Consider the following 19180-nt stretch of genomic DNA (forward strand, 5'->3'; position numbering starts at 1 on the left):
AAGGTGCTTTGTTTCTTTGTTGTTCTCAATATTTGTTATTTTTTTAATGTTAATATTATTTATGTCCCGAATTGAGTTGTTGTATCTCCCGGGAATGTTTTTCAACGTATTATACTTGTGAAATACTTTGTGTTATATGATTTATAAAAATAAAATAAAAAACTATAAGCACCTACTGACGAACTGCATTTTATGCAGTTCAGTAGGACTTGATAATTTACACTTGAATTTTTGTATGGTTTTGATATATAAAAAAATTAAATAACAAAGGAAATCTACGCTGAAGGCCGTTTTAAATAGTGCAAGAAATGGTGCCATAAGTTGTACAGTTTATTTTATTGAAATTCGTGTGCACGCATGCGCAGTACGTAGTTATTTTTAGGGCCTTTGTGCCCGGAATATTTCGTCGCTTCAGTTCGTTTTTATCCAACAGACCAAAACACAAATCTTCAAGAATAGAGATTTACAATTATTTTTTTACGAAATGGGCTTAAATAATGACTACAACGTAAGACAAAATTCGCTTAAAAAACCCCATAAACAATTAAAAAAAATATATTTATTTGATTGGAATTCCATAAATAAAGGTTTTCTCAGAACTTCTGTACACTCAACTCAATTTCGTTAAAAATGGTGTGTTGGACAAAAACAGATTCTTAGGTCGTTGCTCTATATTTCAGGTAAAACCGTTTGGCAAGTGTGTGCCACTGATCACTGAACTTTGACCATCACATATTTGATGATACGCATGAAATTGTAAAAAAATGTAGGAATTATCCAATCTGTATTCTAGAAATAATAATAATACTCGTAATAAAAAAAAAAACTTGCCTACTTTACAAGGCATCAGGTTCTCAAGGTCCTGGGCCTCGATATGATGGGAAGATAAAGACGTCATACCTTTACCTTGATGGTGTAGTTAAAGATAAATTTCCTCTAGCGATTACAAAGATATACTACCGACTCCCCACCTTCAAGTTTTGGGTAGGTACAACGATATGAAACAAGGGGAAGCGCACCTCACGGTACACATATCTACGCTCCAAAATGACATAGCTTCAGTATAAAGTCATAGTTGAAGACAAAATTCTCCCGACTGACTACAAATATATACTACCGATACCCCCACCATCAAGTTTTGATGTAAGTGCATCGGTTTATACCGACGGGTCTAGGACCCCTCGATACGTTTATCAACGCATTAAAAGTGTCAAAAAATTTCTTCCACCAAGCAGTTTTTTTTAAAAATTATGATTTATAAAAAATTTCGTTTTGTCGTTTGTCGTTTTGAGGTTGGCACTTTTTTTCTTAAAAGCCTATCAAAAATACGAGAGAGAAATAAGTAAGTTTTGAAGTCAAATTAAATTCCGACATAACTGTCACTTCAATAAAACGAACGCCTAGATGTGAAAATAATGTCGCTAGGTTCTGTCATATTAACAAATAAGAATATCTAGGCGTCAAACACAGATTATATGCGTCAGAAAGTTACCACTCTTATGAAATTATTTAGTTATTATATTTATTCCATCTGTTTTACTATCTTTCCGAGTTTATCGAGACGTTATAGGAGCCGGCTTTGTAGTCGATCGGTAGATACATAGAGACGATCGTTAAGCGTCCCGTCTAGGTGATTTCCAAAAGTCAATTTTTTTTTTTGCACCACAACAGGCCAGGAGGCCCAATTACAGTGGTGAATTACATCACAGAACACCCAGGCTTGAGAAAAATCACATTTTTAATTTTTGTGTTCTCACCGGGAATCGAACCCGGAACCTTTCGTGTGTGAGTCAAGCGTCTTGACCACTACACCACGGATGTCATGCAGAATTCATGTTCAAGCGAGCATTTTTTGCTTGAATTGGGATTTATTGGAGTTTATAATCGCTTTGAAGTAAGCACTTTTTATTACAGAAGCCTATTTAAAATATAAAAAATAACTATTTTAAATGTTAATGACGTAAGGAACGCGGACTAATTATTTGCGGGCATTCCATTGGCTTGTTTCGATCATATGATGTCGATATGACAAGTAGGTAGAACATACCGATGTAAGATACAGATAGTACAGAAGTTAAGTAAACCGTCTCGATATATACAGATGAAGATAGCGTTCATAATCGAGGCCCTGAAAATCCGCTGCAGACTGTTTGTCGGCAGTTCATGTCAGAACTACTTTTAACTGTCATTCTGAATGATTTTTACAGTACTATTTATTTAAGAAAATCATCTCAAAGGCACTGAAATAAAAATATATTATAATACGTCTTGTAGCTACAAAGCGCATGGTTGGTTGAAAATCTAGACCCTATTTACGGTCAAATTATCACGACAATTTCATTAACGAGATGTCGACCATTGTAGTTTTTATAATGTTATTTTCGCGTGACTATGAAGCAAAACTAAATGAATATTATTTTGGTTGAATCATGAGTTATGGGATTCCCCTTAGCCAAGCTTTTGGACATTCATATTAAATTTTTAAAATAAGATAAAACTTTTATTTTAAAAATAATTTTTTTACGTAAAGCCATAGAATTAAGAATAGTCCAGAAACCGCATACGCACATCAAAGAGAAGGCGACTAAACTACTCATAAATGAGTAGGTTTACGTTTTGACCAATTAGTTTCTTTGTAGACGTCGCTCAGTACGCAACTCCTGATTTGAATTCAACTATGCCGTGTTGTGTCCTTTTAAAGTGTAGAAATACTGCTAGGATCTTAAAGTAACAGGATGGTATCACATTTCATGTGTAATTAGCAAACGAATGTTTAAGTAGCAAATGCACCACTTAAAAATTGAATTATTTTTTAATCTGTCAGATTGTCGAAGAAATAAAATGGAAATTTCGTAAGTGTTGCCAGGGTAGTATTTTTTTTGCCCTACTTTGCTCATCTAATGCAAGAACTAATGAAAATTAGACCTCGGATTAAACAACGCCGTGAGGGAAATTTGAACGACATTATCTTTAAAACAAAAAATATTATTTAACATGATACAAATATATCCGTTTTATGTAAAATAAAATTTGTTTTATATTGTAAGTTCAAAGTTCATAAACTCAATTACTCTTATTAAATGACCCTTTACTTATCTACTCTGTTGTGTCAACCAATGTTTCCGCGTGCAGAAAAAAATTTAAAGAAATTAACAGATTGTTTTTTTTTAAACCTTACATTTGTGTTATGATTATTTTTTTCCCATCAAGCAACATTACGCGGCGACATCACGAATGCGCGCGGCGAAAGTAGGCCATAGTGGGGGGATTATTGGGCACAGTCCGATCTATTAAAATATTTTATTTTTTATTTATTTATTTTTTAAATTTATTTAATGCACAAAATACACCATTTTACATAGCCACAATTATATGTTTTTTTATGTCCCGACTTGTTAGAAAATTCCGTGTTAAGTCGGGACTCTTCGATATATAAATCAAAAATTAAAAATATTTATTTACATATTAAAACAATATACAGGTAATCAAAAAAATATGCAAAATAATCAAAACAATATATGTACAAAATATACAAAATAATAATAGAAAAATAAAAATAATAAAAATTTATAATACATGTCGAAAATGGAATCAAAAGTTATATAATAATACATATGACAGTGATGACATATGATTCTACGCTTCTTCTAGACTATTCTAAATTCTATGTTTGAAGCATTCACTTTGTGGTTATGATAAAGATCTTGGATAGTTTTGAAACCGGTTGATAGAAAAAATAAGTGGTTAAAAATAAAGATGTCGTTGTTTATTTTATTCTATTTTCATTATTCTTTTATAAATTTTAAATACAATATTTTCCTTTATATTTCTTATAAAAAGAAATTCTAGTAATTGTATCAATTTCAAGGCAAAAATAAACTTTCCTTTAGCATAGTAGGATTGTATTACATCCGAGATAAAATTATTTCGGGAACGACTTTTGTTAAAGGGAAAATTTTCTTTCAAAAGATTTTCCGAAGGTACACGTATTTTGAAAAGAGATTCTGTATTATTGTAGACGTGACATTGAAGAACGATTTTTATTACGTACTTTTTCCAGTGACAGATCGTGTATGACGTAAATTCTCTAATCTTTTTCGTTTTCGTGCCAATGGATAATCAAAGAAGAAAATATTTCAAATTTAAACTAAAAAAAATGTTTAAATGTTGTTAATAACCTTTACCAAAGATGAAAAAAGATGATCATTAATGAGGTCATTCGTTAAAACTAAACACCACCTCCTTCTCATCCAACCTCAGGAAAAACTTCCTGACAAACCGAGTCGTGGAGAAAAAGAACGGCCTTCCTGAGATAGTGATTGGTGCCGATTCAATTAAGGCATTAAAAAACTTCCTAGATGCACACATCAATTTATAATGGTTAATAACCATATTCACATGATATACACGCATCAGCTTAATAGCATAAAAATATAAATAATTTTGTTAAATGAATGTAATCCGTAGGGGTTTTTTAAAAAAAATAACAGATTTGGTGGATTATTAACAATGTGAAAGCATACAATATTAACAAATTACAGCAAGGATGGAGGTCAGAGAGGAGTCTAGGCATTAACAGGGCTTTTTACCTGTCATTGGCTCGTTAATGAGGCTATTTTACACACTGTGTAACATTCACCATTTTTCCTTTGTTTTAACTACCATATTTCTTCAATTCTTCCATCTGTTCATTTCAGTGAAGTTAAATACCCATAACCTTTATTTATTTATTTATTTTAAAGAAAAAAACAGTCGACAATGATATAGTAACATTAAAAAAACTACAGTTTAAAGACAGACCAGACCAGTTTCTAAATAAGAATCATACATATTATCAAATTGTGTTACAACAAAAGGGTGTGTTTATGTGTATTTGTATGAGAGTAAGTGTAGTTGTGTGTTTATGTACACATAAACAATACATTGTAGAAGTAAGTGTTCAGGTGTGTGTAAGTGTGAGCATCATTAAATAGTAAGTGGGATCGTATCGCAGCCAGAAATAAGGAGTCTTAATTTATTTTTAAATAAATTAAGGGGCATGTAAAATATATCTATAGATGAAAAAAAAGCATTATAGTTAGAGCAAGAACGATAGAGGAAAGAGTGTTATATAGTTAGTGCTACAGACTGGCAGATTTATCAAAAATACGTTTTAAACGGATACTTCTAAGCACTCTAAGAGCATACAGACTAAGAGCAAATTTATAAATACGTATTTTTATGTCAATTTCTTGTTGATGCCGCAACAGAAAAGAGGACTGTAGAATTACACGGGCTACGTTTTCCACAGAGGATAGAACAGGGGTGCTCAAACTTGAACTGCTGGCGATCTACCTCAATATTTTTAGACTACTTACGATCGACTTGAGAGGCTGCAAGTATGTGTGATGCAGGGTTGTCGTACATACACGATACACCCTACCTACCTAGGTAGGGTGTACCGTAGCATATATAGATATTAGCTTTCCGCACAATTTACATTATCTTAGTCAAGGTTTGGGTTAGGTTTACTTAAGTTCTTCTCTACAATATCAATGAAAAAACTCCTAGTTATTCAAAATTGCGAGTTTATTCGTTGTTACAAAACAAAAGAGTTACATATGGTGTTAAACTCAACTAAGGAGTGACTTTGGATGTTGAAGCGTGGCACTGCATGTCCTCAGCATACTTTTCATAAGATGGTGCGTAACCACTGAGTGCCAATCGCAAGCATGATGACATATGATCGTCAGTTAGTCGATTGCGATATTTTGACTTAATTATCTTCATTTCAGAAAATGCAGACTCGCACAAGTAAGTTGACCCAAACATTGCCGTCAGTTGAAGGGCGATTTGCCTTAGATTCGGATATTTATCTTCAGATATAAAACACCAGAAATTTGTATCAGATGCTGTAGCTTTGAGATGTATATCTGATATAATCTGCACCAACTCATTTTCAACAGAACATGAGTTCATATTAAACTGACTTGCTACTTCAGTAGCTAATTCCTCAATGTTTTGACATGAAAAAGGATAACTCATAAATGATGCTATATTTGCCAATTTACTGCAATCATAAAAACGCATTTCGAATTGTCCCAAAATATTTGATAATTCAGCCTCATACGTATCATAATTCAACTGAGGAATCCTTGCTTTTAAAGACGGAAAATGTTTCAGATCATTTCTTTTCAGTTGATCTATCATAAGTTGCAATTTACTTTTGAATGCGTTTACTGCGCTAATCATCTCAATAATAGTTTTTCCTTTACCTTGAAGCTCCAAGTTAATGGTGTTTAAGTGCATTGTGATGTCAGTCAAAAATGCCAAATCAGTCTGCCATTTTTCGTTTTTCAACATCTCAGTGTCATCACCTCTTTCGTCTAGAAAAGCTGTTATTTCGGGCAATAATTATTGAAACCTTTCTAGGAATTTTCCGTGACTCAACCACCTGACGTCCGTGTGAAGAACTAAATCAGTGTGTTCAGCTGACTCCCTATCTTCCAACTGCAACTTAAAAAGCCGCCGTTGCAAGCTACGTGCACGGATGGAATTCACAATTTTTGTTGCAATGCCCATAATTTCCTCCGTGTTTAAAACTTTTGAACACAAAACTTGTTGATGTATAATGCAATGGAATGAAAAAAATGAAGGGAATTCTTCATTAGCTCGAGACAATGCCACAAAACCGTTCTTCTTTCCAGTCATTGCTGATGCTCCATCGGTTGTAATGCACATTAATTTATATATTGGTAGCTTGTAGTTTTTTACAAAATTGATGAAAACGTCATATATATCTCGGCCACGGGTCTTCCCCTTCAGAGGAATGATTGTCAAAAATTCTTCCTTAGCCAACATGTCATTGAATACCATCCAAATAAAAATACACAGCTGGGCAGTGTCTGTCATATCGGTGGATTCGTCGAACTGTAAAGAAAAGTATGTACATTCCATGATATCATATTTTAGTTTATCTGCGATGTCCTGACTCATGACTTCAATACGCCTTGTGACAGTCGGACGAGATAACTGAAGTTCTCTAATAGCAGACATGATTTCTGTTTTATTTTTAAAATCTCCAAATAAAGTCTCACCTGCTTCAATAAATGCTTCCTTCACAACCGATCCATCTACGAATGGTTTCTTGTGTTTCGCCAATATATGAGATATTTTAAATGACGCGATCGTAGCAGCTTTTGATTGTTTGGCTGGTCTTGTGAACATGGTTTGTTCTTTTTTCAAACAAGATATCAAATTACTTACTTTTCGTTTTCTTAATTCACTCTGTGGCGGAAAATCCTTTTCATAGTTTTTATGAACCGTTTTATGATGCCTCTCTAAGTTACCACGCTTAGGTATTGCAACTGACGCACGACAAAAAACACAAATGCACTTATCCTTCACCATACAAAAGAAAAATTCTTCCTCCCAATCGTTATTAAAATGATACGTTTTAGATTTCTTCATTGCACTCATTTCGCACTATTTAATAATAAACTTTGTATCGACGTAGTATCGCCTTCAAGTTACAATTCAGAATGACTACAATTCCTGCAGGCGCAACATTTATATCGGCGTGAACGAAAGTCTCGAATGTACCCGTCAAACGCGCCGCCCGAAATGGTCTAGTACAGTCTAGTCTAGAAACAACGCGGCTTTTCTTTGACAAGTACCGCGCGTTCCTTTGATAAAGCCGCCTTTTGCCGTAAGCAGTGTTATTACGTAATAAATTTTTGTAGTTTAGTTACCTACTTATTAAAAAAAAATTTCTTCTCAAGATCTACTCAAAAAGCACTCGCGATCGACTGGTCGATCGCGATCGACCGTTTGAGCACCCCTGGGATAGAATATAGACTCTGTTGGCTTATGCATAAGTCACTGCACAACTCTACTCCGGAATATCTAAGGGAACTATGTATTGCAGATGAACTAGCTGACAGACGTCTTACGCTTTTTTTTATATCTTGTAGTGTTTGTTTCAATTTATTTATTAATTATGTACTTTTTAAAAAGGTTTTTTACAGGTTAAATATATTTGTATTACTTATTTTTTTTTATCAAAACGTTCATAACTGTTTATATAATTTTTATACTTTTTATCTTTTCAGACTTCTTAATTTGTAAAAAACTGTTTATTAATTTGTTATAAATGCTATAATTTATTTATAATTCTGCTAACATGTATGTATTTTATATATTACAAACATATATATTACAAACAAACAATAATGTATCCCTAACTCTATGACGCCAAGAGCCCTGTGTTTAGTTGGGATACAACATAACTAAAAGTGGAAGCATGCACTAAAAATAAAAATTATTACATAAACATATATTTCAATAAACAAATGGACGACACGCTCAATAGTTTATACAACTATACAAAATCTGGCAGCAGTCTCCTGCAGTGGTCTCTTCCCTTAGACAAAATCCAAACTTGTACACTTGAAAATGACTTTCGGTCTTAAGGCCATAAAATAGACATTTTTGTGAGCGAGATTCGTACATATTTTTGGTATTAAATAATTCAAATAACAAGAAAACTTCGTACGGAAAATTTTCTGGGATGTACTCTTGTGACCGCATGACCAGAAATGTGTCAATAACTATTTTTAAAAAATGGTCTAATGTCCAGTACCTTTATAAATTGAAACAATATCTTAAATGGGAATGTGAGGGGACAACAAAGAATCACTGCAAGTATTAGTTTGTGTGCATTTATTAGCTGTTTCATGATAGGCGCCGTGCAACCTCCCCAGCCCACTATACCACAGGCTGCCACTGACTGGAAAATAACAAAATACACAGTTCTATGAGTGCCAATGTCCAATATGTTCCTACGAGAGTGGAATACATGACAGTTTTCTTAATCTGGAAGCCAGCGATTGGACCTGAACCTCTCTTTGTATTTGTAACTAATATGTAAAAGGCACAAAGTGCCGTTTATTTCTCCTGTAGCAATTGCACAGAAATCTTTAATGTGAGTAATTAAAAAATAATAATTTCGTTATCCAAGTGACTTGCTCTTCAGAGAATTCAGAGTACTGAATATTATTCAACAGTATATATTGAGAACGGTAGTGGTTACACACATAAATAGAGACATTTATCCAAGCGTCAACCACAACCATAATACAAGATACTCTAATAGGGATCTGATACTAAGTGAAGGGGTCAACACTGTTCTGGCATCGATACAACACTATTACGCAGGTAAAAAGGTCCATAACCTTTTGCCAGAAACGCGGAAAGACGGGAGTGTTGTCAAGTTGCGGAAGATGTTGACCTCGCTCTTTCATGACATTGGTCGCAGGGAGTCAGCAACAAATATGCATGCCACGGATTGGAGATTCTTACTGGATGTCGAAAATAAAATATGAAGAAGAAATATTTACAGATGGCAACCATGAAGTTTCGCATTATAAATAAATTGTCTATGTTTAATGAATGTATATATGTATGTGTATGTATGCGCATGGGTGTATTGTATGCGTGTGTGTATGTACATGTGTGTATATGTGTGGATATATATATATTTGTATATATGCATGGATATGTATCAAAATGCGAATACGAATAACTTTATATTTTATTTGTCTTTGCTCTCTATTGATTTGTTAACTTTTATCATACATAAGAATGTAATTGCCTAGCTTGAAACGGGCTATGTACCCTTGTTAGCTGGACAAAGTGAACGTAAAATTTTATTTTGATAATAGCTGTAAATAATTAAATATGTAAATTTCAATGAAAAAATAAAACATAAACTCTAAAACGTAACCATGGTATCTATACACACTAACCACTCCATTGTAAAGCAAACAAAGAATAAGTTCACTGAACCAAAAATTGATTTCCTAAATTTGTTTTTCCTCACCACTATTTTAATGAGATTTCACATTGGAATAACAATTAATCATCGGTACTATGATGCCATTGTGCCGAAACTTCAGGGTATTGTTAGGAGATTCTCACTTGCTCTCTGGTAGACTGGAATGATATGCAAGATGAATGATTATAATTTGTATTTCGCATTGCGTACTTCAGGTTTTATTCCTAACAATATTTCAGTCTTCGATTTATCAAAGTCAAGCCCGCGGAGAAGTTTTTACAAGATGGGTTCTATGTTCCTGGGCGATTTGGTCTGGCCTCCATTTTGATTTGGTTGTCATTTGTACGCTCATATTTGACAGTTGTGGAAACTGTTTAATGACAATTTGTTATGGCGCATTTAGCGCCGCAATAACGCGTTGAAATTATTCAAAAAACATTATATTTAAAAATCGTTCAATTATTCTAGCCAGTCAACTTTGCAACGTGTAATTAATATTTTTTACAATGGAAGATAAAGCAAAGCTTAGGCGACATCGCAGCCGATACACTCCAGAAAATATTGATGCGGTGAGGCAGAGTGTTTGTGAACGTCCCCGGGCACTTCTCATTGATGCCGTGCGCAGGAATTAGGATGCTGGAAAACTCATGATAAGTTAGAAATCTTTCTTACGCACAAATTTTAACAACTTGGCCTACAGCATTTGTGGTTCCAACAGGATTGTCCAAAGTTACGCACGCTCATGCTACGATCTAAATTTTGTGAGAAACTTTTTCCTAATAATGTCAGAATCAGTTTGCCTCCTCGATCCCTTGATTTGACCATCCTTGATTTTATCCTATGAGGATACTTGATAGGAGAGGTGTAAACCAGTAGCTCAATCACAAATAACTATCGACGTGCTTAAAAACATGCTAACCATTCGAGCGATCACAATGAACATTAATGAACATGCTTAAGTTATCGCAGTCATAAGTCAACGCGTGTGTAATCTCTAAGTCAACGCTCGAGTCGGTATATTTTTTTGTTTTCCTCGTAAATAAATACGGTTCATTGGCGAAAAATCGGCGTTTACTATAAAAACTGATACAATATATTGCATTTGCCAAATAGTAAGGAGTATCTAATACAAAAAAGTGAAAATTTAATTTCAATTACTATGAGGACTGCTTTTCTTGACATTTGGCTTACCAACCGCTGGCGCTCCACCGATCCTGTTAAGTTTCAAAACATAATAACCCTTTTTATAAGAAAAAGTGAAAAAAGTACATACCGAATGACCTTGAACGTCCCATACGTCTAATAAATCTCGACAACCACCAGATGGATCTAAACCTGTTTTTTTCAGTCATGTAAAGTGTCCTAAAACAAAGCTACTTGTATTTGTAATATCTTTTAAAAATAAAAATAAGTACGTCAAATTCGTTTCTTACCGAAAAATACCGTAAAATACCGTAAAATACCGAAAGATACCGTATTTTACCAAAATCTGGTAAAATTCCCGTAAAATACCGCGGTAATTTTACCGCCTTGCATCTCTATTTGCAACCCCTCTGGGTCACGACGCACAGGTTGAAAGACACTGTTCTACGGCGTGTATCCTCTTCCATTATCATAATTGAGTGCGCTTATAAGGACTATTTTACATGTATCGTCCCAATCCACCAGACCCGGTAAAATTAGGATGGGTGGATAGCTGATAACTGGATACATATTTATAATATATTTTTTTCTTCTTCGTTTCTACTCGCGTGGGATAATTTTGCTAAAGGAAAACGTGTGGAGATTAGTCGGCTTCACGGTGTACTGGTTCGTACGTTTACATGGAAATTAATAAATGAAATATTTATTTTTTAAATTTATTAAATCGTACGAAAAATATTTCTTCTCCCAGGAGTAACAACAAATTGATTTTGGGACAGAAACGAAGTTATATAAAGTTTTTGAAAATATCCAAATATGTAAAAAAACATTACCTATAACCGTCGCAAAATAGCTGATATAATTTATTAATTAAAAATCGCTTTTTGTTCAATTGACTGTCCTGAATAAATATCTAAACCTTTTATTAATGTTCCTTCAAAAGTTCTTAGGAATAACCTTCTTTTTTATACTCCTATTGTCTCATTTAATTAAAGGCAAAATTCATATTTATGGCAAACTTTGAAAAATAATTTTAATGTAATAACAAAATCATTAAACATAAATTTATTCACGAATAATCATAATGACGTGCGGTGTTTGTTTTCAAAATAATTATGTTTTTCTTTTTCTTTTGGATTTAGATTATTGTTTATATTATGTTTAAAAATATATTTTAACTTACTGTGGTGCACTGCTTGTTAAAACGAGGAATTGGCTGATTTGCTTTGTTTTGTTTTGTTTTATATGATAAAGATAGCTGTTGGTTATCCAAATAAACACTAAAAGAATTTAAAAAATAAAAAGGATAGTAAATAATATAACAAGTTACGTATAATATTGTTAAATTGAAATGATATCAAACATAATAATAAACATTTGCATACAGAAAAATATTTCGGAGATAAAACAACACTAAAAATAAAATTTCTCCTTCCGTATTCCGCCTCAAGTAGTATTTAAAAAAAAATATTTTGTAATTTTTTTATACTCTATAGTACTCCGGTAGCGCGTTGTATTCACTACAGGCAAGATACAGTAGAGGTGTGGGGACAGTGGAACACTTTTTTGTTTACAGCTTCTGTCACTACAGGTTACAAGCCGTTTTCTGACCAGCTTGCTTAAGCAGAAGCCTCGCCTTTTATAAAAAAGAATTCAGTTCATAGATCTGGAAAAACGTTTCTATTCAAGAAATTTTAAACATTTTGTGAGAGCTGCACTTGTGCCCATACTGCCTATATACCCAGAACTGTGGGTACATTGGCACATTCTTCAGGGCACAATGGCACGAAGTTGAAAGTGTTATAAAATAAAATTTTAGAGCCTAGAAAACATATTTATTTCAATGATTGAAAACAGACAACACAATGGTACAGTGTGGCATTGTTTCCGTTTTATTGTACCCTCATACACACCCTCATACCCTCATACACACTCATGCACTCTCTTAATACCCATCCACAATTCCTCTTTCTTCTCTAACTCATATAGTGTCCATGCGGCTCGACTCATCGAATCATCTCCCATCCACCATCAAAGATGTTACTACATTATCTCTGTTTAAATCACGTCTGAAGAAACATCTTTCTCTTCCTTAATCTCTCCTCCTTTCCCTTTTCCTCTTTTCTCTTTTTTTCTTTTTCCCATTGAGTAATAGTTTTGATTTAAGGTAATTTATAAACAAATACGTTTATTTCTATTTTTAAATGTCTTTAGATTTTTAATATTTTTTTCTATTGAATATGTTCTGTAACTTGAATTAAAAAAGTAAAACTTATACTGGTTGGTTGGAAGAAATTGCCATTTGGCAATAAGTCCGCCAATGTACAAATAACATCATACACAAAAAGTTAAATAAATAAATACACATGATTGATGAAATTCACTGCCTGACAGTCAGCAAATAAATCGAAGTTAGAAACCAACATGTAATATATTCAAGAAATGCTCGATGTTTAGTAAACCGTAACAAAATAAGAATACAAAATGGGTACTTACAGAGTAATGTTTGTGGCTAAATTTATTTTATTTTACTTTCTAAAAATGATCAAATGCGTCTCAAAAGTCAAAAGAGAGCCGCCATTACTGTGTAATTGTGTTATTCCATTGAGTAATGTTTAGTGGTACCAATGTGTAAATTGGCGTCAAAAAAATGTGTTTGTGCCATTGTACCCTATGTGCCACTGTCCCCACATCTCCCCTACTTTGTAGTGCGTAATTCGGGCATGGGATTCAATCCACCCTAAGTTATTTTATCGGAGCGGGTGGATTTTCGCTGTGGTGTGAAAACGGCCTAACTAATTAATAATTAATTTTGTGGCACTTGGTGCCAGGCACCAAAAGCCATTTAACCATGGGTGTATAGTTAACTTTTCATTGGAAAGAATGAACGGTTATGCCGTAATTTAAAAACATTGATTTATATAAAAGAAATTGGCGTGTAACTGAACATAGCACTCGAGACCGGCCAACAGAGGGCGCTGTCAAATATTATAAAATTAAAAACATCAGATATATCGATCTTTTTTTCACCCCGACAGCTTCCAGCGAATACGTTCCGTCCACTCTCTTAAGCTCTTTTTTAATAAATTATTCTCACCTGTAATTATTGCGAGTCATCAATATATCTTTATTTAATAATCATGGCCCACATAATCCTAAAGAAGGGTAATTACCAATTAACAACATCTGGACAATACGCTTAATATAATAAAAATCTATGCAATGTCTCGCAGCTGTCTCCTGCAATAGTCTCTTCTCTTAGACACAATTCAAAATTGTAGACTTTTCCTGAAAACGGTTTTCGTTTAGGGGAACTTAATATGTTCATCCACGACATTGAACACTCTTGAGGCCACAGAAGAGAAATTTCTCCGAGCGAAAGTCGTACTTGTTTTTAGTATTAAATAATTACAAATTACAAAAAACCTCGTACAAGCATTCTGCTGGATTGCTTGTAGCCGCATGGACAGAAATGTGTCAATGACTCTTTTAAAAAAAAATGTCTAATGTCCAGTACCTTCACAGATTGAAACCATGTCTCAGATGGGAATGTTGAGGGGCATCGAAGCATCACTCTAAGTATTAATTTTTGGACATTTATTAGTGGGCTCATGACAGACGCCGTGTAACCTGCCCAGCCCACTATTCTATAGGTAGCCACGGACTGGAACATTGACTTCATAAAAAAACTTTGTTCCTACCATGAAAACATGAAGAACAAAGGAACGCGGTATATAAAGAGACCACAGGGCGTGGTAACGTCAGTCAGCCCAAAGAGGCGGCTCAGTCAGTTAAGCACATCGTCGCCTCTGCACTCGTGCTTCAGTCTCGTATAATTATTCGCAACAATGACAACAACAACAACAAAACATCACGCCGTTTCACCGCAAGGGTAGGCAGAGAGGATAGAACGCCACATCACTTTATCTTTGCATACAGATTTCGCTTCCTCTACATTCATACACCTTCTCACGCACGTGCCCTGATTATTCTGACTTTTGATATGTCCATCTTCAAGTATTTGTTGGATTTGGTCATGGTATTTGGTTATAAAATGCTAATTTTGCTTCTTTATTTATTTATTTAATTTTATTTGGGATTTTTACAGCTATTACATAAACAAAATAATTAGAAAAATCTTAACAATACTAAAGCCAATTACAAAAATCCACTGTAAATATAATGACACATAATATATAAGAAAAGAAGTTTAGTAATTTTATTTGTGTGACGTTTGTATTCATGTGTATGTGAATGTGTGTATGCGTGAATGAATGAGGGAGAGGATACATGTGCGTGTGGGAATGAAAGAGGGAGAGGGTGCGTTTGTATGGGTGCGTAAGTATGAAAATAATATATTTGCTTAAAACTTGTAAATTATATTAAAAATGGTACAATAAAGAGCTTAGTAAAAAGTTAGAAACCTTTTTGTTAAAATTCAAATGACGAAATGATATAAATTGTTTTTATTTTTTTTAAGTATGTTAAATTTCAAAACCGTATTATGAAGAAAAAAAAGGCATTTTATTTTTTAAATTTAACTGATACACATCGAATGAGTAATGTGCGACGAGTCCTATACAATACAGTAGGTAATCACAAAATGCAGTAAATACGAAATAATGACAACAATAAAATAAGGATTGACAATACGCGAACGTTGATTCAAAACGAACACACAAATGCATATTATATGCACCTACATAATATATAAATAAGAATAACATATAAGTTTAATATAAATGATTCGGATTATAAAAATCAGGTGTCACAAACAGTTCTTGCGACAAACATTTATTTGCCAAGGTTGATTTAAGTGTACCGTTCACTCTATTCCCGGCACTCGTCCTCCTTTCAATATCTTTCTCAGTCATTCCATCCCTAGTAAACATAATTCCCAGATACCAAAATTCTTCTACTTGTTTTAGTAATACCCTATTCACAGTGATTTCACATTTCGTCAGACTTTAATTTATTTCGAAAACCATGACATTCGACTTATCGACATTTATTCGCCACGTAATAAATACACATTACATCCCAACCTCGTGTCTTCTGTCAATCTCCAACTGGGGTAGGAGCTCCACAACCCTCAACCAGCAAAATCCTACAGAGTCAATGTCATAAAAATTCTTTATAATTATCATGTTAATTAAATCCTTCAAAAAAATTTCTTGCCAAGTAGGCTCGGGGGTGAAGCTATTAATTTAAATAATAATGGTTACCTCGGCATAAATTATAATGAATATGGGTACACTCAATTTACCTTCAAGATATAGGATAACTAATGTAGATCCTCGAGAGAATATGATAGAATAATAAACTAAGGCGAAATCTTAGAAACCGCCTGATTTATAAGGGTAGGTTACGTATAGTAAGTATATACATGTATTGTTCAATGTGTTTCAACAACAAAATGCAGTAAATACTTAATACCTAAATACTTGTCAGTCAGTGGCGGTTGCAGGCTGTCTGGCAAAACGCACCAAAAGAAAAAACGAAATAAAATCTTGTGATTTAAAATACAAAATGAATATTTGCGTTCTTTTGATTAGCCGTAATATTTAAATTTTATGAGTCATTTTCAGCGATTTATAAATACATTAGTCATTTACCAGTTGTGGCCTTTCTTGTAAAACCAACATTAAAAAAATTCAACCTTTACAAACCTCGGTTCTTGAATTAATTAACAGATCACCTAGACTTGATAAAGAAGAGGTACCCGAACTTTTTAAAAAGCAAGGGTGCCTGTCCGTAAATGCTATTCTATGGCTCAAATTTGTTACTAGATACCGATTTGATAGTAACTACCAGAAGAGGCATTTACATTCACATAATACAAGGCTAGCACAACGCGAAAGCTTGTCAGTACCGAGGTTTGTAAACAAGTATGGCCAAAGAACAATTCTTTATACAATTACTAAAAATTTTAATAAGATTCCTAAGATGATTTTAAAAGAAAATGGTGACAAAGATTTTAAGAAAAAAATAATTAAATGGTTAATGTGTAACAGAGCTTTATATTGATTATCATTTAATGTCATCTATTTTAATTTTTATAAATAAATTTTGTCTGAAAATAAGGTATGCTTTAAGTTCTTAATAATGTTTATATTACTTTTTAAATTAATATAATTTCTCTATCGTTTCTCTTTGTAAAGGAAAAATAAGAAACCTGCTGACAAGCCGGTTTCGCGGCTCAGTGGGTTTCATTATTTTTCCTTTTATATTTTCTGTGCATGTTTTTACCTTCTTTAATAAAAAAAACAAAACAAAATATTAGAAAATGAAAAGCAAATTGAGATAGAGCCTCGTTCAAACATCGGACCTTTGATCATCCATTCGCTTTGGCCAAAGAACTACTTTTATGTTTTCAAATACCGTTTATTCTAAATATTTTTTTATTTGTTAATAGATTATCACACAAAGGCAATTTTCAAATTATTTTTATATATCGTATTACCATCGCTTTGATTTTTTAAAGTTTTGTAATTTTGAAATTACTCCACTCGTGACGTCACTAGTTCCAGCCATTCCATTCCATTCCAGTATTACAAAGCCGGCTCTTTTGACATCTTGATACGTGCACTATAGAATATAGTAAAACAGATGGAAAAATATGTTTCAGGCTAGATGCTCTTATATATTCATAGGGACTAGCCACATTATCTCTGCATCTAGTTGTTCGTTTTCAAAACTGAAAGGTATGTCAAAATTTAGTTTGACTTCAAAATTGGCTTATTTCTATCTCATATTTTAAATAGGCTTTAAAGAAAAAACACTGGCCACCTGAGAACGGTTAAAAAAATAAACAAATTGGCGGAGCAAAAATTTTGACACTTTTAATGAGCAGATACGTGTACAGTGAGGCACTAGACCCTTCGATACATACCGATGTACTTACTAGTGGGGGTCTGTAGTGTATCTTTGTAATCGCTCGGGAGAATCTTCATCTTCAACTACACCGTCACGATAAAGGTATGCCGTTCTTACTTTTCATTGAAATTGCGGCCCCGGAGGCGTATGGTGATGTCCACATGCTCCACTTAGGAGCGGAAAATAAACACATGTAACGTGAACTTTCACCAAGACATTTTACTTATGTTTTATTAATGTTTAGGAATTATAAAAGTCTAGACACATTTGGAAATGTCTAACTTAAATAAATTCATATTTCATCATAGATCATAGATTACTGCACAAAAGTAGTGAAAGAACTTAATATTTTGTTACTATGTATTTACGGTTGAATGAATCGTTTTGAGGTCGCTAATCGCTTTGTTGTATAATCAATAATCCTACCCTGACAAGTGCCTAACGTTGGTTTAATAAATATTACATTAATCTATAATAATGTTCTCACAGTATTTTCATCGTTATTGTCAACCAGTAATCGATTGATATATAAATTAATTACATTTCATAAAATACCTTGGTGTTATTATTGATAGGAATTTGCGATGGGAGGCTCAGGTCAAGTCGCTAAACTCTAGGTTGAGAAAGTTGTGCCATCTATTCTGCTCTCTCAGAGACATTCTGGACATTAGCACTCTCAAAAGTGTGTACTTTGCTCTATTTCAATGCATTGCAACTCTCATCAATCAATCTCAATCACTTACTCTATGGTTTTACTATCCACGACTAGTTTACATCTCACTGGGTTTTTTGACATTGTGAGGCTTTTGGTTTTATCAATGGATATTTCCATGTTGTATTTTTGCGATGTCTGTGGAGCTTATGAATCGTTCTTTGGAGATCATCCTCGGATTCTGCACTTATGACGGCATCATCAGCGTAACATGCAATGCTGATCTTTTTCCACCTAGTCTGTAAAAGAAATGGACTGAAACTATCTCCTTGTCTGATTCCGATCGGGCTAAAATTTATGTAGCTGATAACGAATATGATTCAGCAATAAGGAAGATAAATGCAGAATTAAAAACAGTCTCCAAATGGCTTAAAGCAAATAAGCTAAAACTAAATGTAGGAAAAACAAAATGTATGATAATGGGTAAGAAACGCTGTTTTAACAGTGATCACAGTGTTGAATTAGATGGAGAAGTTCTTGAGAATGTTGAAAACATAAAATATCTAGAAGTTTGGATTGACTCTAAATTATTTCTTTAAAAAAATGCAGACTATACGAGTAAGAAAATCGCAAAGAAGGTATCCCTGTTAGGAAGGATAAGGAATAAATTAGACATTAAAACCTCTCTGCTGATA

General features: G+C 33.5%; 1 protein-coding gene across 1 annotated transcript in view; it reads left to right on the forward strand.

The window, feature by feature from the left end:
- The window catches only part of LOC148285434 (dual specificity protein phosphatase 22-like), a 119951-nt gene that overhangs the window by 12608 nt on the left and 88163 nt on the right, over positions 1 to 19180 (forward strand). The gene's annotated exons all lie outside the window — the stretch shown is intronic.

Source organism: Micrasema longulum, unplaced genomic scaffold (assembly GCF_059751315.1).
Source record: "Micrasema longulum isolate JH-2025_06_02 unplaced genomic scaffold, ASM5975131v1 h1tg000036l, whole genome shotgun sequence".
In the NCBI taxonomy this organism is placed as follows: Eukaryota; Metazoa; Arthropoda; class Insecta; order Trichoptera; family Brachycentridae; genus Micrasema; species Micrasema longulum.